The 23,867-nt window shown below is 40.8% G+C and overlaps 1 protein-coding gene across 1 annotated transcript in view; it reads left to right on the forward strand.

The window, feature by feature from the left end:
* The first annotated feature begins 2,539 nt into the window (after positions 1-2,539).
* The window catches only part of cnr1 (cannabinoid receptor 1), a 35,811-nt gene continuing 14,483 nt past the window's right edge, over positions 2,540-23,867 (forward strand). Inside the window, exons 1-2 of the mRNA XM_078541330.1 lie at positions 2,540-2,633; positions 2,781-2,894. The gene's annotated coding sequence lies outside the window, so the exon portion shown is untranslated. The remainder of the gene's footprint in view (positions 2,634-2,780; positions 2,895-23,867) is intronic.

Below are 23,867 nucleotides of genomic sequence, written 5' to 3' on the forward strand. Positions count from 1 at the left end.
TTTAAATATGTAAACTTCCAATTTAATTTCTTGATTCACCTGTTTTGGAGTAACTTTGTTTGGGTTACACCTACCTTTGTGTATTATGTATTTATGTTGCACATTTTAGATCATAGCTTTTGAATTTAGCAATAACTTGGAAAAAAATGTATTGTAAATGATTGGACATTTGCTAAAACAGCTGAAGTACATTGAAAACATGCTCTGTCTCCATTCTCGGGACGGGGTCTGGATTTCAGAACCAGATTGTTGTAGTCTGGCTATTGGATTTGCTGGTAAACATCTGATCGTTCAGTTATCAAAAGTACAGCCAGGTCTCACTGCATATGAAGTGGGACCTTTGGGAGAATCCTAAAACTTTGGAAAAAAAAATCTTCGGTATAATTTGGGTCAAAGTTTAAACTTTCATCTGAGCATTTGATATAAGGTTGTTTCTGTTCTTTGTATTACATCACAACCTAAATCAATGCGAACGCCAATCTCATCGCAGGTAATCGAGTTGGATCAATTCTGTAAATGCCACGGTCCAAGTCAATTCATTCTGGTGCATTCAGTTATCCTTTAAAACGTTTTAGTGTTTTCAGGTTCAGTGTTTTAATTTTAAGTGGAATGAACATTTCTCCGTTGTTTCATTCTTAAACACGTTTTAAGCCCGTGTGCTGTCTTTGTGCCTAACCCGCCCTCCTAAAATTCAAATCAGCCAGAAGTTTCCGCAATTTAGTCAAAGTGCATTCTGAAATCCTGACGTTTACCTGGATCTGATTTTAATGACCATTCGTACTTTCCAGTGACATTAATGCGACATGAATAGCCAGCTTTAGTCAGTCAATGTTTGACAGGAGACAATGGGAGGGCTCGGAGGCTGCAGTGACAGCAGCAGTGTGCGGTGCACTCTCGGTCAGAGATGCTGTTTTGCCTATTCCCTTCCAGATGAGCTGTTGGTAAATTTACCGTCCATTATTATTATTATTTTTTAACCACGTACAGTCGGAGGCTCTGGTCTGATGACACAGGCTCCGGGGCATTGCTGAGAGTCAAGGGGGGAGAGGGGAGGTGTTGGGGGGAGGTGTGATCAATGAAGGTTTGGTGACCGGCCAGTCTCGTCAGTCCAAGCTGCCTCAGCACTGGAGAGGTTGATTCACTCTCAGAGGAAGCGAGAGAGCCCGACTTTGTAGCTCAATGAATTGGAAAGAAAAAAAACCCAAATTTATTATTTACATACACTGCATATAAAACAGCTCATGCTGCGCCCTCCCAACCTGTTAGGTAAAACAAAACAAACTATCATAACACTGATGAGTGAGCTTCTACTTTGACAATTCCTCCCATATTCCAAAAGGTAAGTTTACCAGGTTGTGCCTGGGTGGAATTAAAGGCTAGAAAATGCTGGGAAAACTCAGCAGATCGGGCAGCATCTGTGGAGAAAGAACCCGGGTTAACGTTTCAGGTCAACAACCTTGCAAATGTAGCTCGCATGGAAGTGGGTTACCTAGAATTCACAAGAGAATGTTGTGATATAAAGTCGGGTTGTTGGGTGGGGTCTTTTTAATGGCAGGGAGCTAGTTTCAGAAACACTGGCCTCCAGATGTTGATGTGTGTTGTGTCTGGCGAAGCCCCCAGTGGAACACCAATTATTGATAACCGGAGGTTGTTGCGCTGGGGTCAGCGTCAGGTTTCGATGAATTGCTTTTAGCCAGTGATTTGCATTCAGATAACAACAAATAAACCAGTGGCCGGAGATCATCTGGCAACAAATAACACGCCGCCCCTGTCAGCCCGTGTAATTCTCAAGTCAGATCTTCAGTCACGGTTGTTTTCCCATCTTCTCGACACTAGCTACCCTTCAGTACCTCCTGGCTCCCAGCAGCATCCCCTGAAGAAAACTTGGACCCGGGGCATTTACATGAGCAAAAATAAACCTCTTTGCCACGTTAAGTAGCAGTCGGGGGAGGGGGGATTTGTTCCCGGCTCGATGCAGGATTCTAACTGCGAATAGGGACTCGGTACCCCCTCCGCCCTGATGAGTGCTGGATCCAACATCCCCACCCCGGACCTGAGCCTCCCCTCCATTGCGCTCCGCTCGGGGTTCCTTCGGGGAGCCTTTATTTAAAGGTCACCCGTCTGTGACTGAGCATCCGGACCCAAATCCAATTAGCAGCAACATTTCAGAAACATGTGCCCAAATCATTTTTTTACAGATGTAGATCTTTCCAAATTTAAAAAAAAAGGTTGTTTCCCAGGATGTCAGGGAAACAGGGAGATGTCTTTGTGAAAGGAGCTCTAAATAGGACACTGGGTTCATTCCTTAGCCAACGTGACAGATGTATTTCAGATTTTGTCGATTTTTTTTTGTGTGTATTTCGTCTACTCTTGCCCCCACCCCTCCCCACCACTTCTAAAAGCAACATTGATTTACATGCGAGTTTCACAGTCCTGCCGAGAGCTCCCGGCGCGTATCGAGCCTGTAAGAGTCGCCTTGACAGGGTGTCAACACGTGATAAGGTGACAAGGGCTTCATAAATGTGCTGGAGAGAGAAAAGAGGCGGAAAGAGAGGGAAAGAGAGAATCCCAAAGAAAGCACAGGTCGGGCGGGGGGAGCGGTGTGAGTTCCCGGGAGAGACAGAAAAGAGAAAGTGAGTGTGTGTGTGTGTGTGTGAGAGAGAGAGACATGATCCAGCACTGACACCAGCTCACAGCAAATAAACTATGGAAATCAAATCGACCGAGCACAGTATGGGAGGCAGCAGCGTTTTAATCCAATCTCCAATTCCTTTCACTAGAGAAATCCCTTGAAGAGGAGGGGGTAAAGGACGGAACATAAAGTGCCTGAGAACGAATCAATCCAGCCTGACAAAAGAGATCCCGAAGCTCCGAATGCAACCCGAAAATTAAAGGTAAGTTGATTTGGAGTGAGTGCTTTTATGTATATATATTAAAACGATATCGTTGACTTTCGAATGTAATAGGGTTGTGAATTACATTTTACTGAGGAGAAAGGTTTTTCAGCACAATTTCACTCGTGATACAGTTGGGTGCGTTGTAGTTTAATGATGTTTGCTAATGGTTATCATCGAAATTAAATTGATGACCAACTTGATTAGACTTGAACTAGAGTTCTTTTTTAAAATAAAAAAATACAGAAATTTCTGATGCAGTGTTCCATTCAACTTTGTCAGTTGAACAGTGTAAGTATCCCAGCCACTCCAAGAAGGAGTCAGAAATGGGAAAGCTTCATAATTTCAAAGGTGATCATCTTCTGCACTGGATCCCCCGCATTCTTGCTCTCTTTGTGACTGAATGCTTTTCTGTCTGCAGGCTCCCCTCGGAGGGGCAGGTGCAAGGAATTCGTCCACCTCTTTCAGTTCTCCAATATTAAACCATTGTATTTTTGCACAGGATCCCACTGCCCGAATTAATGGATCAACTATAGCTGAATAAATAATGACTGTGATTAAAATTATGATGACGTAGGCACCTTTGTTAAAGGAACCTTTCAACCTTTAATGTTAACGAATGTGCGAATACAAACCTGAATGCACCAATGTCATTTCAGAATGATCCAAAAATATTTGGAAAAAAACTTCAGATACAAAGAAGAAAATAGCGTGAGATCAGATCAGATCATGTTGTTAACTTTTCAATAAAAGGTCTTTGTGCCCTGGGTATTTGTTTTAAGAACTATCAGCCTGGACTAAGGTTGAATTTAGGACTAAGAAGCTGTAGATTACTCTCCCTGTAATGGAAGAATGTGTTTTGTATCATGCAATATATATTTTTAAGAAGTAATATTATGCAAATGTTAAACATCGAAAATAGAAAATGTTATAGCGAAAATCATCCCGTGCGTGTATGTAACTCTTCTCCACTTAATGCACTCCGTCACTGCATGTCATTCGGTTCCTTGGACCCAAATGTTTCATGTCACCAAAACAATCAATCATCACATGATCTGATTTTGGCAATGAACAGTCAGCCACTGAATGAGTGGGCGAGCAGCCCATCAAGCTTAAAACTAAAGAGACTGGATATTTCAACTACAAAAAATATACATCAGGCAAGCTACCAGCAACTAAAATGAATAAAATTGCGTTTGATATCTGTGTAGCAAATTCTCTCTTTTTTAAAATAACTTTTAATAATTCTTGCTTTCCTTTAAAATCAACGGACAGCTTGCCACTCGTTGGATGTCTGACTGAGCTCTAATGGACTGTCCCTAGATTATCACTGATTAGTTTTAAACCGTATCGACTATGTCCTGGCAGGGCATGGAAGTTTGTGAGTTGCCACAGACACTACATAGTCTTATCAATCATCAGTGTGAATCGTGATTCAGAAGAATGACATCCTTCATGAACAACAATTTAAGGCAGCTCACATAACATCCAGATCTTGTTATCAGCTTAAATATGCGTCTATACACACATATATATATATTTAAATAGACTTTACATAAGTTGTTCAGAATGCACGCACAATAGGAAAACATTTAGCACTTAACACCGAAGGAGCGCCGAATTTACTTAACATGAATGCCCCTGAGAACTCTGGGGGAGGAGCTGCCTGTAAAGATATTACCCAGTGCCCATTTAAATCTGTAGCTAACTATAAAACTTGTTATTCACTATTAATACCAACAAATACTTCACTGGTAGCTACAAGGCAACCTAAATTGACAGATGAAAGCGAGTAAAGACTGAAAGAGGAAAAACCATTGGCTTCAGAAATTGTACTTGGCGTCAGTTGAGTGGCCGCCGGTCATCCATGCTGAAGACTGAGTTATGTTAGAACAATAGGATTCACAGAAGGGTAATTTAATCCATTATGAAATGGCACCAGAAGAACAAAGTTTTACATCGTATTTTGCAACATATTCCTCACAATATATTCGTGTAGAGTAATAATCTTGATTTCCATATATCGCTGTAATCAGCTGAAAAGCAATTTGCAATGATATTACTTCTTTTACCTTTTCTAACTGACTGTAATCCTTCACATCTATTCATTAAGTAAACTACCTTTCCTCTTAAATCAGTTGGCAATGGGAGACAGCGCACAAAGAAAATCTCAAGCGTTCCAATACATAGCAATTTCGTATTATTCATGACAATCAATTTTTTACCCATTAAGGGTCACTGGCAGATTAGATGCATCATATGATGCTTGGAGGCACAGACAATAATTGAAAGGCAGTTCAGATACATTTAATGCCCAGTAATTCAGGAATAGTTATAATTCCTGGTACTGTAGAGGGGGAAAAGTTTATGGTTTTTGCTTGTCATGTGGAAGATGAAAGCGATGAGTTTTGGATCTCCACTGGGAGGCAAGTGGTGTTGATCCTATGATTTCTAGTTGACCATTTCATGCATGTGATTCCTGATTATCAGTCACTTGGTGGTACAAAAATTAAGTATTGTTGAAAAAAGAGACATGCTGTCAAAGCTTTTCATCTTGCACTCATCAGGACAGATAAAAGAGTGCCAAATTTCATAGGGAGCAACAATTTATACTGCATGAGAAAAGGGTGCTAATTGGCTGGCAAATTGATTCTGATTGGTTGAGGCATTGCTGCAGAGATTGCACCAGGGAATTATTGTCCCGCATGCTTTAGTTTAATTTAAAAAAGGCCAATACCTGGACATATTCCTTTTGCCTGCAGAGGACTGGTCCCTGCGTATGAATATATGTAGCCTCCAGTGAGCATAAGTAAACCACATTGCGAGCCCAATTGATAATCAAAAATTGGTTGTTAGTGTCATTCTTTGCACACTCAGGATTGTTCATCAAGTGCTGTCAAATCACATCTAATGTTAGACATTATATTCTGAGTTTTGCAAGCAGGAGCTGGTTGAGTACAATCAGTACTCTTTTATTTTCTTCTCCACCGATGCTGCCAGACCTGCTGAGTTTTTCCAGGTAATTCTGTTTTTGTTTTGGATTTCCAGCATCCGCAGTAGCTTTTAACAATCAGTACTCTGCCTATTGTGAACACAGTGCTGACTGCACTCTCTATTCTTTCAAGGGATGTGGACATTTGCACATCCCTAATTGCCCTTGAACTGAGTGGTCTGCTAGGCCATTTCAGAGGGCTGTCAAGAGTCATATGTAGACCAGACCAGGTAAGGATAGCAGATTTCCTTCCCTAAAGGACATTAGTGAACCAGATTTTTTTTTAAACATGACAATTGACTAAAGTTTCACGGTGACCATTACTGAGGTTAGCTTTCAATTCTAGATTTATTAATTGAATTTAAGTTTCACCATCTGCCATGGTGGGATTTGAACCAATGACCCAAAGAATTAGCCAGGGCCTCTTAATTACTAGTCTAGTGATATTATCACTACTCCACTGTCTCCTCAACCAGTCTGTGCTTGAAAAACTCAGAATATAATGTCTAATGTTAGATATGATTTAATGGGCAGAATTTTTCACTCGGCGTGTGGATGCGTGACCGACACACTCGAGCGTGAAATAGCACTCGATGACGTCGGGCGAACATCCCAATGTCATTGCGCAATATTTTGGTTGGTGGGCCCATGCTAAAGCCGGAGAAGCACCCACCAACAATTAAGAGGGCCATTAAGCCCATTAACGGTGCAATTAACTGGGATTTTTTGCTGCACATCCAACCTTACAGTTGGCAGGCGGGTGAATCAGCCAGGTGGCCTTTGCATTTTTCAGGAAACCTCATTCAAGGGCAGGATAAGGTTTCCACCATTAAATTTAAAAAAAATGTTTGGACAGAATTTTCATGTTGTATGTGTTGTGGTGACTGCTCCAGATGAGTGGGCATTTCTTTCCGGTTTTCAAAATTTTTATTTTTTGTGTTTAAATTCTTCAGCTCCCTGAGGCAGCTCTCTGCCTTCAGGGAGCTTTCATTCCATACTCCCCCGCACCTGCACTGACTTCAGCGTTTGCCCTCCCCTCGCTCCCAACCCAGGCAGTGCTGATCGTATCAGCATGCTCTTCACTCTGGCTGGCCATTAATTGGCCAGCCAGCATGAAATCACAGTTCTGGGGCTGATCATGGTTGGCAGTCCATTTCCCAACTGCTCCCAGGCCCGCCGATCGTGCCCGTCCACTGAGCTGAAAATTCAGGCTCATGATTGGACAGTACTCGCTGAGCAATCCTGAGTGTGCTAAGAATTACACTAATAACCAATTAAGATTATCAGTTGGGCTCACAAAGTAGCTTATTTACACTTGCTAAAAGCTACATGTATTGATACGCAGGGACATGTCCTCTGAAGGTAACAGGAACATGTCCAGGCATTGCACCTTTTTTGAATTAAACAAAAGCATGGGGGACAAAAATTCCCTGGTGCATTCTCTGTGGCAATGCCATGACCAATTAGAATCAACTTGCCAACCAATCAGCACCCTTTTCTCATGCAGTATAAATTGCTGCTCCCTTTGAAACTTGGCATTCCTGTTTCTTTCCGGATGGGTGCAAGATGGAAAGCTTTTATAGCGTGTCTCTTTTTTCAGCAATACTCCTGGTTATTACTTGTGGGAAGTCACATGATTCCTGAAGTAGATGTTGGTCTTGGTTCATTGGTAGAATTCTTGCCTTTGAATCAGAAAGTTGTGGGTTCAAAGCCTCACTTCAGAGACTTGAGCACATAACCTGGGCTGACACTTCAATGCAGTACTGAGGCAGCATTGGACGTGCTGGTCTTTTGGATGCAACATTAAACTGAAACCCTATCTTCTCTCTTTGATGGAAATAAAGGATCTATAGCACTTTTGAAGAATGATAATGGATTCTGCAGGTGCCCTGGCCAACATTTATCCATCCACCAATTAATATGGATTATCTGGTTATTTATCTCATTTGTATTTCTAGGATCTTGCTGTGCAAGGTTGGCTGCAATATTTGCCTACATGAACAACAGTTCATGACACCTCAAAAATACACAATTGCTTGTGATGCACTATGGGGTGTCCTGTGATCAGGAAAGGCACTATATAAAAGCAAGTTCTTTCTTTCATTTCATGTTTCTTTAATGGTAGATATGCTGAAGTGCAATATTTTAGTAGGATACATGTATTTTGATTGTTCTGATGTGGGATGAATACTTGCTTGTTGCTTTACCATTGAAAGGTGGGGGACATAGATTCTCAATACTCCAATTAATGTGCATGTTTCCAGTGAAGAGTAGGGCATGTGATTCCTAAAAATTTAGAGTGGAGAATAACTTCTTGATAATTTAGTGAGTGTGTGTCTGATCTCTAATGCTCTAATTGTGTATTATGCCCATCTTACCTTTTGGTATAGTATGATGATAGTCAATCCTAGGCAGTGCCTGCTCCATTGAGGTACTATGAAATCAAACAAATCAATCAACTCCTAGTTCTGTGTGGACCTCTTCCAGCCCCACCCTTTTCTTCCTCCTCAGCTTCAGCAACTTCTTCTCTTTCTACACATTCCTAACTCTTCTAAACAAACTGCTGCATATCCTCATAAACTCATTGCCCCACCCTCTGCTGCATTTCCATTAGATTCCTCTCTCTCTCTCTCTTTCATTGTAGCGTTCTCTTTCTTCACCATGTCAGGCTCTGTCCTAGACATTCACAGCCTCTTTCTAACTCAAGCCTGGCTTCCACCACGACTAGGTGCCACATAAAAGGTTATTGCACAAGACAAGAACTCATGGTGTTGGTAGTAATATATTAGCATGGATAGAGGATTGACTGACTATCAGAAAATACAGGGTTAGAATACAGGGTACAAATAAATGAATCATTTTCAGGTAGGCAAACTGTAACTTGTCAGGTGCCACAGGGATCAATGCTGGGCCTCAACTATTTATATCAACAACTTGAAGGAAGGGATTGAATGTATTGTAGCCAAATTTGTTGACAAAATGAACATAGGTGGAAAAGCAAGTTGTGAGGAATACACAGGGTCCACAAAGGGACATAGCTAGGTTAAGTGATTGGACAAAAAAATCCACATATCAAGTATAATAAAATGTGAGATAATTGACTTTGGTAGGGATAATGGAAAGGCAAAATATTATTTAAATGGAGAGTGACTACAGAATTCTATGGTACAGGTGGATCGGGGTGTCCTCATTCACAAGACGCAAAAGGTTAGCATGTAGGTACAGCAAATAATTAGGAAGGCAAATGGAATGTTGGCTTTTATTGTAAGGGGGATGGAATATAAAAGTAGAGAGGCCTTGCTATAATGGTACTGGGTGTTGGTGAGACCATACCTACGAGTACTGTGTGCAGTTGTGTTCTCCTTATTTAAGAAGGGGTATACTTGCACCGGAGACAGTGCAGAGAAGATTCATTAAGTTGATTCCTGGGTTGCCTTATAAGGAAATGTTGAGCAGGTTGGGCCTATACTCATTAGAGTTTAGAAGAATGAGAGGTGACCTTATTGGAACATATAAGATTCTAAGGGATGCTGAGAGGGTCTTTTCCCTTGTGTGGTGATCTAGCACTGGGCAGCATAGTTTCAGAATAAGGGGTTTCCCACTTAAGATAGGGATAAGAAAGAATTTCTTCTCTCAGAGACTCATCAATCTTTGGTATTTTGTACCCCAGCAAGCTGTGGAGGTGGAGTCATTGAACTTTAAGGCAGCCAAGGTGAACAGGCAGGAAAGTGGTATTCAGACCAAGATCAGATCAGCCCTGGCCTTATTAAATGGCGGAACAGGCTTAAGGAGCCTTATGGGCCTATTGTGCTCTTATTTCTTATATTCTTATGTTGCTGTAGCGCCAAGTCTATTAGCCAAGAAGCACTTGCCCAGTAAAATTACCTCGTTCCCATCTTCTAGTACCTCTCACATCAATTTTTCTGCTTCAGGGCCAATCTTATAAACCCACTCCCATCTCCTTGTTCATTGCTCACAGCCCTGCTTAGCATACCGCAGCAAGTTGAGTGTCATCTCCCCTCCCCCGCTATTAACCCATCCAATGAACTTCTGGTTATATAACTCTTTCAAATTGCCATGCAAAATATTTTCTCATTCTAAAACAACATTTCAACTTCCTGAAACTTGGCTCACTTACTCATTTCAAATCACCCCATCTGGCTTTGCGCGTAGCCCATTCTAACTGCTGCAGTGGTGGCATGACGCACATTGCAAGATCTCACTTCATGTTTGCTCCTTATTTTTCTTCATTTGACTTCCACACCTCCGTCGCCTTTTCTATAATTACTTTAAGATCCTCCATCTTTATTGATATCCTCATCCTGACCCTCATACACCTTTTTTATTGAAATCTTTTATGTCCTGTCTGCTCTATCTTTGCAACAAGTTACTAACCATCCCTTCCTTCACCAACTCCATGTTTGCCTCTTTCAACTTCATCCTGCACCTAAAGTTTCTCTCTGACATTCAACCATCGATCAACTGTTCCAATCTTGTTAATCAACAACAACAACTTGCATCTATATGAAGCCTTTAATATAGTAAATCATTCCATAGTGCTTCATGGGAATATTACCACACAAAATTTGACACTGAGTCATATAAGGAGAAACTAGGGCAGATGACCAAAAGCTTGGTCAACTTATATTTAGATATCAATTGCCATAATACATACAACTCTGTCCTTAACACTTCTTAAGTTGAAGCTGTAATCCATGCCTCCATCGCCTCAAAGGCTTGATTCTTCCAATATCCTCCTATCTGGCTTCATAAGCTTCATTTCATCCAAAATGTGTAGCCTATGTTCTCACCCACAATAAATGCCATACTCTTGTCACTCCAGAGCTCTCCAGGCTCCACTGTGTGCCTATGGTGCAGCCTGTCAAACTCAAAATTCTCCATAGCCTTGCTCCATCCTTAGTTTGTGATCCCCTTCTGCCCTGCTTTCCTGCATGCAGCCTCTGTTCTGTTAACAGGAACTTTGCCTAGACCCTGTTCCACTATTGAAAAATGTTTCTTCAGTTACTCTCCTCCTACCCTCTCTAATTATCTATTCAGATCCATCTACCTTTTCTAGATCCCAGCTTGCTTTGAAAAACCTTCTCAAAACTCTTCTCTTTAACTCTGCCTTTAGTTCCTCATCCTGATTTCACCGATGGTCTTTCCTTTCCCAATACTTGTTATCTGCCAAGTCCCTTTCCTTCTTATTGTAAAACATTTTACAATATCTTCTTCATGTGAAAAGCATAGAATCATACAGCACAGAAGGAGGCCACTTGGCCCAATGACTGTCTGCCAGCTCTCTAAAAGAACCACCCAGTTAGTTCCATTCTCCTGCCCTTTCCCCATAGCCCAGATTTTCTTTTATATCACATATATGTCCAATTCCCTTTTGAAGGTTACTATTGTCTATGCTTCCACAGGCAGTGCATTCCCAATTATAACAACTCTGTGCATTAAAACAATTCTCCTCACCTTGCCTCTGATTCTTTTGTCAATTATCTTAAAATCTGCATCCTTTGGTTACCAACATCTGCCCCTGGAAACAGTTTCTGCTTATTTACTCTATCAATCAAATTGATGAAAGCTCCCTGCTTTTCTGCCGTAAGGAGAACAATCTCAGCTACTCTAATCTCTCACTTAACTAAAGTGCCTCACCCTTGGTATAATTCTGCCAAACCTCCTCTGCATCCTCTCCAAGGTATTGATATTCTGATAGTCTGGTGCCTAGAACTGGACCCAAACTTCAGCTGAGGCCACCAGTGTATCACAAAGGCTAGCATTATATAAATGCTAATTCCCATCATTGTGACCTCAGTTTTAGATTTAATAAATACCTTAACTTTTCCCTTGTTGAAGTGAAATGCCTAATAATTTTAAATAAGAAAGGAATAGAGGGTTATGCTGATAGGATGGGATGAAGAGGGGTGGAAGGAGTCTCATGTAGATCGTAAACATTCGCATAGACCAATTGGGCCAAATAGCCAGTTTCAGTGTTGTATATTCTATGTCATAAGCTATGTAAATGTCCATTCCCAATTTGATATGATTTTCACCTTTGGCAGAGCAACTAAAAAAAATGACGAATATTCAGTTGTTAGATTCACAATTGAGTATCATTTTGGCAGCAAAGTGTCAGAAGCTATGTCTAACAGTAAACTTAAACACTTCTTAGAGCTCATCAACTATTCTCAATACATCTACACTACCCAGCTTACATCAGAAATGAGTAGCCCTTCCACTCACTTTTGAAGGAAATTGAAAAGCAGTTTAAAAAGTGGCCTGGGGAAGGCAGTAGTAATAAATGCTGCCCAGCTAGCAATGCTCACAACCCATGAAGGAATAAACAAAAAAATTCCTTTATAATCGCTTCCATAGCTCCTCTATCTTTGAATTCAGGAGGTGGCTCTAGCCAGAGTGTCTATAACTCTCTCCTTGGGTGTCCTATTTATCATTTAATTACTCCTGTCTTTCACCATTTCAAAGAACTTCTCTTTTCGTTCTTTCCTCTCTTTTCCTGCCTCTGCACTTGCTTAAGACCTATTACGTCTCTAATGCTGATTAAGGGTAAAGTCATCATGGCAGAGGACAAGAAAGCAGGAGCTGGCAAGAAAATCATTAAGAAGGCCCTGCTGAAGCGTGGCAAGAAACGGGAAAGAGCCAGGAAGGAAAGTTACTCTATCCAGATCTACAAAGTAGGAAGCAGGTTCACCCGGACACTGGCATCTCCTCCCGGGCCATGAGCATCACGAGCTCAATCATGAATGACATTTTTGAGCGCATCGTGGGCGAGGCTTCCCTGTCCCATTAGAACAGGTGCCAGGCCATCAGCCCCTGGGAGATCCAGACTGCCGTGCGTCTGCTGCTGCCCGGGGAACAGGCCAAGCATGCTGTGTCGGAGGGGACAAAGGCAGCGGCCAAGTACACCAGCTCCAAGTAAAACTCGACAAGATTGCTAGAAAAAAAACCCTGAAATGTTAACTCTTTCTCACTCTACAGATGCTGCCTGACCTAATAATTATTTTAAACTTTTTCCAATTTTATTTCAGGCTTCCAGCAACTGCAGCTTTTATTAAAAATTAGCATAGTATATTGGCATCAAAGAGAGTTTAAAGGTGTAATTCAGTCTCAGTTTAATAATAGTCTTTAAAAACAATTTGAGATTTATTTCTGTGATTTTATTTCTGGGTCGAAATTCCCAAGACAAATACAGGTTTTAACTACCTTCCATACATATACCATTGAACGCAGGAGGAGATCATAGTTAAGTGCCTGCAACTCCCTCTGTGGGAGTCATTTAGTAATCACAGCTCAATACCAGGCTCCAATTCTACACTTGATGAAACTGAACGTTATATGATTGCCACAAAATATATGGAACTAGCTCCAGATAATCACACTGTAATACTAGGCTACACAACCAGCAGTGCATAGTTAAAAACAACTAGATATCAATGTGCTGAAAGTGTCTTCTCAGCAATTACACGGTAACACCAAACTATACATCCAGCAATGTGCAGCTCTAAGAGCAAACTATCATACATTTGAATGTCTGCAACTCTCTGGATCTGGGTGTGAGTGTCCTTTGATAATTGCATCCAAGTAATTGTCAATTGCACACCATACGACATCTGAGCAAGCTTGGATAGCACTCTGAGAGACAATTAAACACAGAGGAGGCAAAAGCTGCCTGCATTTGTTTTCTATTGTGCAGAATGTACACTGTGTTTGTTGCACAGGCAAATCAGTAGTTGCCACTCCCCGCCGCCCCCATGAAGGGCGACCTCTAGTGACTGCGACACAAACAATATTCCAGAACACCAATTAGTATTTTCAGTTTCCACAGGATGCAGCTGTTACTGTTTCCTAATTATCCTGCAGATTACACACTTATAGCAGCCAGTTTCCCAAAGGCACATAAGTAGTATTGTACTAATTTTTACATTATTGATGTTATTACAGCAGCTTAGCATCTCAACACTTCAGTAACATTGAGGAGGTGTGTATGAGCATTTACTTATTCTACTGCTTTCCAAGATGGCGCATGGTTTTTTGAGGCTCATCATATTTGGTGAATGTTGGTATATGTCTTTTTCTTACACGATATTTGGAAGAGTTTACAGTAGTGCAACAGGATATTGAATTTGCCTGGGTTTGCCTACATGCCATATCAAAAGGACACCCACACATCTCACTGCAGAACTAACCCTTCACTTTTTGTGAGGGCTTTTGCTCTAAGCAGCTATACCAATGCCTTTAATGTACGTAACACAATTTGTTTTTTAAAAAAATATATTGTAATAGAGAAGCTGCAAGGAACGTCGATGTGAATCTCATTCAATTAGTTTTTTTGTTGCAAGGTCTTTTGGAGTTTTTTTCTTTTTTCTTTTTTAGTGTTCATGCTGTCCACATCACAGCTGATGAGAAGGGAAGTTGTCCTCTCCCAACTCTGCAATGTCATCCTGTCACTGGATGCTTGGCGCAGGGTAGTGGCCCAAGCTGACTGGTTCTGCTGATTTTTCCTCCCCCACTAGGGAATGTGCCTGCCCCCTGTTTTTTGCCTTCTATATGAATGAGATTGAGGAGCTCATAAAACCATAAGAAATAGGAGCAGGGGTATTCACTTGAGACAGACCAACCATTCAATAAGATCACGGTTGATCTTCTACCTCCATATCCCCATGTCCCTGATTCCCTTATAACCCAAAAACCTACCGATTTCTATCTTGAATATACTCATTGATGGAGCGTCCACAGCTCTCCTAGATAGCGAATTGCAAAGATTCACAGCCCTCCAAGTAAAGGCATTTCTCCTCATCTCTGTCTTAAATGGCTGACCCCTCATCCTGAAACTATCTTTACTAAATCATATTAAATAAATTTTCCTTGCTCTCTTCAAACCTTTTCATCACTGATAATGCAGCACTTCCTCAATGTTGTCCTGCAAGATCAGGTGCAATTATGGGCTAACCACAGTTTGGGCCTTGTATCCACAACCTGCTGGTCCAGTGACAACAATGCGACCAATTGAACCAAGCAGATACACATTGAACTACCTTTACCAACTGCTCCAATTCTTAAATGATCCAAAATCTTCTGAATCTAACTCCATGGCTAGCTCTGTCTCCAATTTACCAACACAAAAGTGACTCCTGAAGTATCTCATTGGTAATCCCTTCCCAGTTTGTAGTTTTCCATTTATTACGGTCCTTTATTTCTTGGATTTGGGTCAATTTCATAGTAATCACTGTATCCTTTTCTGTGTACCTGTTTACCTGTTAATTTCTGATCTGGAGCCACATCAAGTACTTTTTGAAAAACTAACTATACAGCATTCACTGCAGTACCCCCAGACTAATATTGGAGTTACGATACCATCTTCAAAAAATTCTGTATTTAAATATGATATCCTTTTCTATACTCATTCTCCTTAGTTTTCATATTTAATCCCTTAAAACCCATTTCAAAGATTTTTCTCCACAAGTAATATGCACCCAACTGGTATAATTTCTATTTATACCTTCTGACAATTTTTAAATAATAGTATTATGTTCTTCATTTTGTAATCCTCAGGAGACCTTCTAAAATCATAGTGTGTTGTGCTGGGGAGGAAGAGCTTCAAGGGAGAGAGAATACAAAACAAATCAGAAAACAATATAAATATTATAAATGCTAGAAAAAAATATATCCTCCATTAATATTCTGCTGATCTGCCAACATGTTTTCCTAATCCCTTACCAATACATGGCTAATACCCAGGTATATATTGCCAATGTAATATTTTAATTCTGTATACTGTATTTGCTGCTCACAAAGTGGGTCTCCTTTATAATGGAGAAACCAAACACAGATTGAGTAACTGCTTTGCAGAACGCTTCTGCCCAGTCCACAAATGTAACCCCGAGCTTCCAGTTGCTTGCCATTTTAATTGACTACCTTGCACTCACCCTCACATTTCTGTCCTCAGCCTGCTGCAGGGTTCCAGTGAAGCCCAACACAAGCTTGAGGAACAGCACCTCATCTTCTGATTAAGCACTTTACAGCCTTCTGAACTCAACATTAGGTTCAACAAGTTCAGACCATGAACCCTATCTCCCATTTTGATTCTGGGTTTTTTTGCCATGCATCTGTCTTAACCTTGTTTTTCATGCATTTGGACAGAGCTGTTCATTATTCTGCCACTCACACTCACTCTGGACAAATACTTTGTTTCTTTATTACAAGCATTGCTAATCCCTTTGCCTTTTGTTTCACACCATCTTTGTCATTTAATCTCTCCACCCCTTCACCCAGGTTCTTTCACCTGTTTCCCCCTTCCTTTCAACAGCATAAAACCTAGCACTTTCTGTTTTTAGTTTAGATTTCTGGCATCGCAGTATTTTCCTTTTATACATTACCAATGCTTTGACATATAGGGCAGACTATCAGAAACTCCAGTCATAGCTTAGAAGCTCAATAGATATTGGCTTGGTACACAGAATTGAGGATACAATACAAAAACCCTACCTCTGATCAGAACTTGGGTCTAGCGAGTCTCTTTACCTCAGTGGACCCTTGCAATTTCTTCCCAATATTTCACATAAAACTGCAACGTATTCCTCTGGCATTCCAATATACTTTGAAATTTTTTTCATGCATCCACGTTCATCTCTTATCCTCCAATGTTTGCTGTGAATATTTTGATGCACTCTGCCACATTTATATTTTATACTTGTAGTTTTAATATGCAGCTAAAATATTCATATTAACTGTCAATATTCCTAGGTCAAAACTAATATTTCACTGCTGATAGTTGTGCAAAAATTCAGAAAAATAAATTTTGCTCCCTTTTCTTAATGCCAGTGTTGAATATATTTCTGTAAACTGATGTTGTAGTGAAGCAATTTTCCAGTTATCTTCATCCCGAGTTACCTCTGACTACTTACAAGGTGTCCATGACTTGCCAGCTTGATGAAAATGAAGCCCATTACCAAATATCATGTGCGCCTCAGACCTATCCACTCAGGTGCAGGTGTTCCCCGTGCCCCAATTGTGGCTACATTCAACTTTTTAGAACATAAGAAATAGGAGCAGGAGTAGGCCATACAACCATCAAGTCAGCTCCGCCATTCAATATGATTATGGCTGATCTTGGGCTTCAACTCCATTTTCCTGCCTGCTCCCTAAATCCCTTAATTCCCTGAGAGACCAAAAATCTGTCTATCCCAGCCTTAAATGTATTCAATGATGGAGCAGCCACAATCCTCTGGGGTAGAGAATTCCAAAGATTCACAACCCTTTGAGTGAGGTGATTTCCCTCATCTCAGTCATAAACGATCAGCCCCTTATCCTGAGACTGTGCGCCCGTGTTTTAGGGTGGACACTGGACAGAATCTATCAGGCCCTTTCAGAATCTTGTAGGTTTCAATGAGATCGCCTCGCATTCTTCTAAACTCCAGAGAAAATAGACCCAATTTACTCAGCCTCTCATCATCAGACAAATCCCCCCCTATCCCAGGAACCAATTCAGTGAACCTTCATTGTACAGCCTCCACTGCAAGTATATCCTTTCTTAAATGTGGAAACCAAAACTATACTCCAGATGCAGTCTCACCAAAACCCTGTATAACTGTAGCAAGACTTCTTCATTCCTGTACTCTAATCCCCTTGCAATAAAGGCCAACATGCCATTTGCCTTCCTAATTGCTTGCTGCATCTGTATGCTAACTTTCTGTGTTCCTTGTATGAGCATACCCAAGCATTTTTGAACATCAACGCTTAAAGTTTCACACCTTTTAAAAATTATTCTTCTTTTTTATTCTTATGGCCAAAGTGAATAACTTCACACTTCCCTATATTATACTTCATCTGCTATCTTGTTACCCACTCATTTAACCTGAGAATATCTCTTTGCAGCCTCTCTGTGGCCTCCCCACAGCTTATCTTTCCACCTAGCTTACACCTAGCTTACCAAGCTAAGTGAAAGTTAAGCTGTGGGGAGGACACAGGGAGGCTGCAAAGAGATATAGATAAGTTAAGTGAGTGGGTAACAGCAAACTTAGATCATCAACTAACTTAGATACATTACTCTCTGTCTCTTCATCTCAGTCATTAATATAAATTGTAACTAGCTGAGGCCCCAGCATTGATCCTTGCAGCACTCCATTGTTCACTGCCTGCCAACTTGAAAATGCCCCATTTATGTGTACTCTGTTTTCTATCCGTCAACCAATCCTCTAATCATGCTAATATATTACCCCCAACTTCATGAGCTCTTATCTTGCCCTTTAACCTTTTGTGTGGCACCTTATTGAATGCCTTTTGAAAATCCAAGTATACTACATCTACTGGTTCCCCTTTATCTGCCCTTCTAGTTGCGTCCTCAAAAACTGAAATAAATTTGTCAAACAGAATTTCCCTTTAGTAAAACCATGTTGACTTGTTCTAATCATACTATGCTTTTTTTAAGTGCGCTGTTAAGACTTTCTTAATAATAGATTTCAGCATTTTCCCAACAACTGATGTTAGGCTAACTGACCTGTAGTTCACTGTTTTCTGTCTCCTTCCTTTTTGAAAAGCGGTGTAAAATTTGCCAACTTCTAATCTAATGGGACTGTCCCAGAATCTTATGGAATTTTGGAAAATCATAGCCAGAGCATCCACTATTTCTACAGCTATCTCTTAACACCAGGTCCCAGGGATTTGTTGGATTTTAGTCCCTAAAGTTTCTCTCATCATCAGCCAATCCCCCCATCCCAGGAACCAATTCAGTGAATCTTCATTGTACAGCCTCCACTGCAAGTATATCCTTTCTTAAATGTGGAGACCAAAACTGTACTCCAGATGCAGTCTCACCAAAACCCTGTATAACTGTGGCAAGACTTCTTCATTCCTGTACTCCAATCCCCTTGCAATAAAGGCCAACATGCCATTTGCCTTCCTAATTGCTTGCTGCATCTGCATGCTAACTTTCTGTGTTCCTTGTATGAGCATACCTGACTGCACCTGGAGTACAATTTTGGTCTCCACATTTAAGAAAGGATATACTTGCAGTGGAGGCTGTACAATGAAGGTTCACTGAATTGGTTCCTGGGATGGAACCTGATGATGAGTGAAACTTTATCTCTGCTGATACTAATTTCCTTGATTTCTTCAGTCTTTTTAGTCCCTAACTTACCATCTATTTCCTGGTATGGAACTTGTGTCTTCTACTGTGAAAACAGACAAAATATTTGTTCAATGTCTCTGTCATTTCCTCATTCCTCATGATAATTTCTCCTGTCCCTGCTTCTCATGGACCAACATTTATCTTAGCTACTCTCTTCATTTTTATATAGTTATAAAAGCTCTTACAATCTGTTTTTATATTTCTGGCTAGTTGACTCTCAAATTATATTTTTTCCCTTTTTATCTAGGCCACTGTCTGTGCATTTATGGGGCTAAGTTCACATCCAACCAATGCTGATAGGATGAACTCGCTCTGTTGGCTGTAAAGATTCTACATGCAACAAGATTGGGTAATCTGAACCCATTTCCTAGTGTGCAAGATTACACAGAACTAAACTACTCTAGCTTGGTGCTACATTGACAACCAGTCACTTCTAATTACAATTGGATTTCAAAGTCACATTCATATAACTCATTATGAATAGAAAGAACTACATTCTACTTCTCTTTGTGCTAGTACTTGTGGGATGACTACTGGTGACGTCACAATGAAATAGGCTGTTCCAATCTAAATATGTCAGAAACCATTGTGCATTGTGACGTCCTGGCATTGCAGGATCATGCAGTGCATCAATTTTGCCATTTTATTTATCATGAGTCTGACTTCTTCGATTATCAATATTATTGTTAGGTCGGCCATGCAGCCGTGGGTTCCTTTGAACTTCAGAGCTTGTGCGTGCATGCCTTTTGCAGTAAGATAACCTAGCTGGCACACTAAGCCAAAGCTGAAACTGGTCTTGCAAGGAACTATAGCACTAGAGAGGCCAAAAGAATTGCTGGTGTGAAATTATGTTGTTGTCTATGAGCTTAGAGATCCAGGAGTGATTCATACTACTAGTGCAAAAATGGAAATGTGTTGCATTCCCCAGCAGTGAGATCTCTCACTTTGATTAAAAATTAACCAAGAATTATGCTCCCCAGAAAATAATTTGAGAAAACAAAGCATTTAGTATCATTTTCCAGAGTTGGCAGATGTTATCTCTAGACACATTTAATTGAATATTAGTATATCTCAGCTTTTTTACTTTTCTGGTACAATGCACTGAATATTATTTTATAGCCTACTTGAGGTAGCAATTGAAAATGACAAAAGATTTTGTCTTTGGTTTATGGCCCATTTCAATCATTACTACTTGATTAACCTTTAAGAACCAAATGATTTTAAAAATGTGAGCCTTGTTATCATTAGCGCAGACATGGTTTTTGGACACTTCTGATGTTCAACACTGCAAAGTCGAATAAGGATATATATGAAACCTGAAGGCTTAGCAGAAATAATTTATTTGCCTCATTTTAGTATCTTGTGAATTCATTGCTCATGAAGAGAAAAAGATTTGTATTTAAATCATGCCTTTCACGATGTAGTCACAACATCATGATAATAACCAAGTATTCTGGTTTCTTTTCATGGTGTGGGTTGGGGGAGAAATATGTGCAAGGACATGAGGGAGAGCCTCCTGCACTTCCTATGAATATTGCCATAGGATCATTTGCATCCACCTGAGTGCATAAATGGGGCCTCGGCAAAAGGACAGCACATCTGATAGTGCAGCATTTCCACAGTACTGCTTTGTGATGTGAGCCTGTATTTTTGTGCTCAAGTCCCTGGAGTGGGACTTGAACCTACAGCCTTCTGACTCAGGTGAGAGTGCTATTGCTGAGCAATGGCAGATATTAAGGTCAGGGAGTATTAGAAATTTCTCAGGAACATGATCCTGGAAGTTAGACAGGGTAGTGCAACCCATTCACAGCTGTCACTGATGCCTCAAGGTTTGTGAGTTGGAGTTAGAGTGCATGAGTCTTGGACTGGGTCTCAGACATGATGTGGACATATATGCAGTACACAGTTTATTGAGGCTTGAAATGACAGTTGCAGCTTGTTAGTCCAGGGAGGAAGCCAGGTTCATGTCAACATTAAAATAAAAACTAGTAACTCTAATTTTCATAGGTCCAGCTCCTGATCCTAGTCTGGACCCCCATGTCGGATACATTTCTACCTGCTGTCAGACTGGCTGGTAGACCTCTGCCAGACTTTTCCTATTCTCAGTTGAAGGCTGGGGTCAGAAACACAGACCCATGAAGTCCCCATCCCTGGCTTTAACTCATACTTTATAACAGTGGCTTGGTAGGGATGGGCAGTAGTACACCCTACAAGGCCATCCCAAAACACAACAAAAGCCGGCTCTGACGAATTTGGATCCCGATAGAGTTTGAGGCTGTTCGGGTGGACTCATGCCAAAGTTACACTAGAAATCCAACGGAATGGTGAGGAATTTCAGCCCTAAAATCTTTAAAGTACACAACCGGTCCATCAGCATCCAAAAAGGGTAAAGTTAGTTTAGTGATTTAGGTATAGACCCTTTATCAACCATTCAGTTCTGATGGCGAGTTTACACTTGAAATACTAACCTGTCTTTTTGTGATGCTGACAGATCTGAAGTATATTCTGCAACTTTGTTTTTGTTTCAGTTGTGAAGGATTGGCAATCAGTGGAATAAAATTCAGACAACTTCTAAGAACGGACAATTGATCTATTCCACCAAATTATCACCCAGGAAAACTACCCCTTGTCTGATTGTCAAACAATCTCGGGCCATGTTTAATGGAATGAAGCTCTCTGTAATCTGCCCAATGCTGTGCTTTAATTTCAACCTCCGACGAACATTCATGTACATCATTGTACTTGTTTTCCAGCCGTCTTCGACCCTCTCTGAGTAATAATTAGTGGTGGCCAGTGCCAGATTAGTGACACATATCCACTAGAAATTAATAAATTCTCTGCCCATCTTTTAGGTGTCCCTAGAGGACATACTACTTCCAGCTAAGGAAAGGGTAGTGCATTCTACTTCCAGGCCACTGCCAACTCTGCACAACATAGGACCAGGAGTGGTTCAGTTAGCTCCCTGAACCTGTTCCATCATTCAAAAGATCATGGCTGATCTGCAACCTAACTCCATATACCTTTCCCCCATATCCCTTAATATCTTTTGTTAATTAAAGTCTAACAATCCCAGATTTAAAATGAACAATTGACTGAGCATCAATTACCATTTGTGGAAGAGTGTTCCAAACTTTTACCACGCTTTACATGTAGAAGTGTTTCCTAATTTCACTCCTGAAAGACCTGACTCTAATGTCCCCTTAGTCCTAGATTCCTCAAGAAATAGAAATAGTTTCTCTCTTTCTTCTATCTGTTCCTCTTAATATCGTGACAATTTTGATCAAATCTCCCCTTAACCTTCTAAATTCTAGGGAATACAGCCCTAGTTTGCATGATCTCTCCTTGTAATTTGACCCTTGGAGTCCAGGCATCATTCGGTAAACCTATGCTGCACTCCTTCCAAAGGTGTAGTGCCCAGAACTGCTCACAGTGCTCCAGGTGTGGTCTAACCAGGGCTTTGCATAGTTAAGTATGATTTTTACCAAAGTGTTATCATGGTTTTATCTGAGGAATTGTTAGCTTCTTACTCTAAAAGAGATCTTGCTGGAGGCAATGATCTTTTGTTGAAAACACATTTATTTACATACTATTTACAAAGGTTAAGTAAGACCTAAACCTAGCTGGAGCGACTCTCCAAGATGCTTCTCGGTCATCTTATCTCAGTGAGTGACATAGCTTCTTATGCACATGCTCAGTAGCTATCAGTAGAGTTAACCCTTTACTCTACATGGATGACCTCAGTTGCTGACATTGAAATCCATTTGCCACAGTTTTGCCCATTCACTTAATCTATAAATATCTCTCCATAATTTTATGCTTCCATCTACACTGCTTATGATGCTGCCTATCTTTGTGTCATCAGCAAATTTGGATATGTGGTTTTCTATTCCATTATCTAAGTTGAAAATAAATAAGGTGAATAGTTGAGGCCCCAGAACAGGTCCCTGTGGGTCTGCATCCATAATGATTCACTCAATGGTTTTAAGATATTTGTTAGGCTCACAGCCAAGCTAAGACCTGAATTTAGCATGTAGGGAACCATGAGCAGGATTCTCAACCCACACCAAAGATAATACTTAAAAGCAATCATCATGTTCTAAAGTTTTGATTAGATTGCAAGCCTTGGAGGCTCATTGTAAATACAAAAACCAATAATAAATATCAAGCTTTTGTTTTAGTACTGGTAGGGCCTGTGTCCGTGTGACGCATCGAGTGTATGGGTGAAGAGAGTTAGCGTGCTTTCTGCTCTTCTGTGCCAGTCTGCTTCTCATTTTCAGCCTCCACCACTGGTTCACAGCAATGCGAAAAAGAGATGCAAAGTGTAAGTCTCTCCTTGCCAGTATACGACCTCTCCATTGATAATCCTCAACTATGCCTCCTCGACGACAGACAGAAACTAGATCCCTCACAGTCCTAGGCTAAAGCCTTAGAGAAACTTTGAGGAAGTTTGGCCCCCAGCAATATGGTGTGCAGGCGCACTGGCATGTGGACACGCCCCGGCACTCATGAACCATACTCTCAATTATGGGTAATAGCTCCACTGCCTTGTGAATACCTCGGGAGAGTTGGAGACTAAGGGAGTAAATCCTGACAAAAACCTGGAGTGGATCCCAAAGGCAGGCTGATGTCTCAATGTGTTATCTATCTGGCAACTCCTGCCAAACATAGGGCATTGCATTCCTTTGAACTCAACCGAGGAGGCTGAGAGGGGAACCCTGACATTTGACAGCCCAGGGTCTCCATACATTTTGCCCAGGCTTGCATCCTGGAAAGGACATTCCAGTTTCACTGCAGAGCATTAACACAACAAGGGAGACAGCAGAGTGATAAGCTC

Source organism: Cetorhinus maximus, chromosome 5 (assembly GCF_964194155.1).
Source record: "Cetorhinus maximus chromosome 5, sCetMax3.hap1.1, whole genome shotgun sequence".
Classification (NCBI taxonomy): Eukaryota; Metazoa; Chordata; class Chondrichthyes; order Lamniformes; family Cetorhinidae; genus Cetorhinus; species Cetorhinus maximus.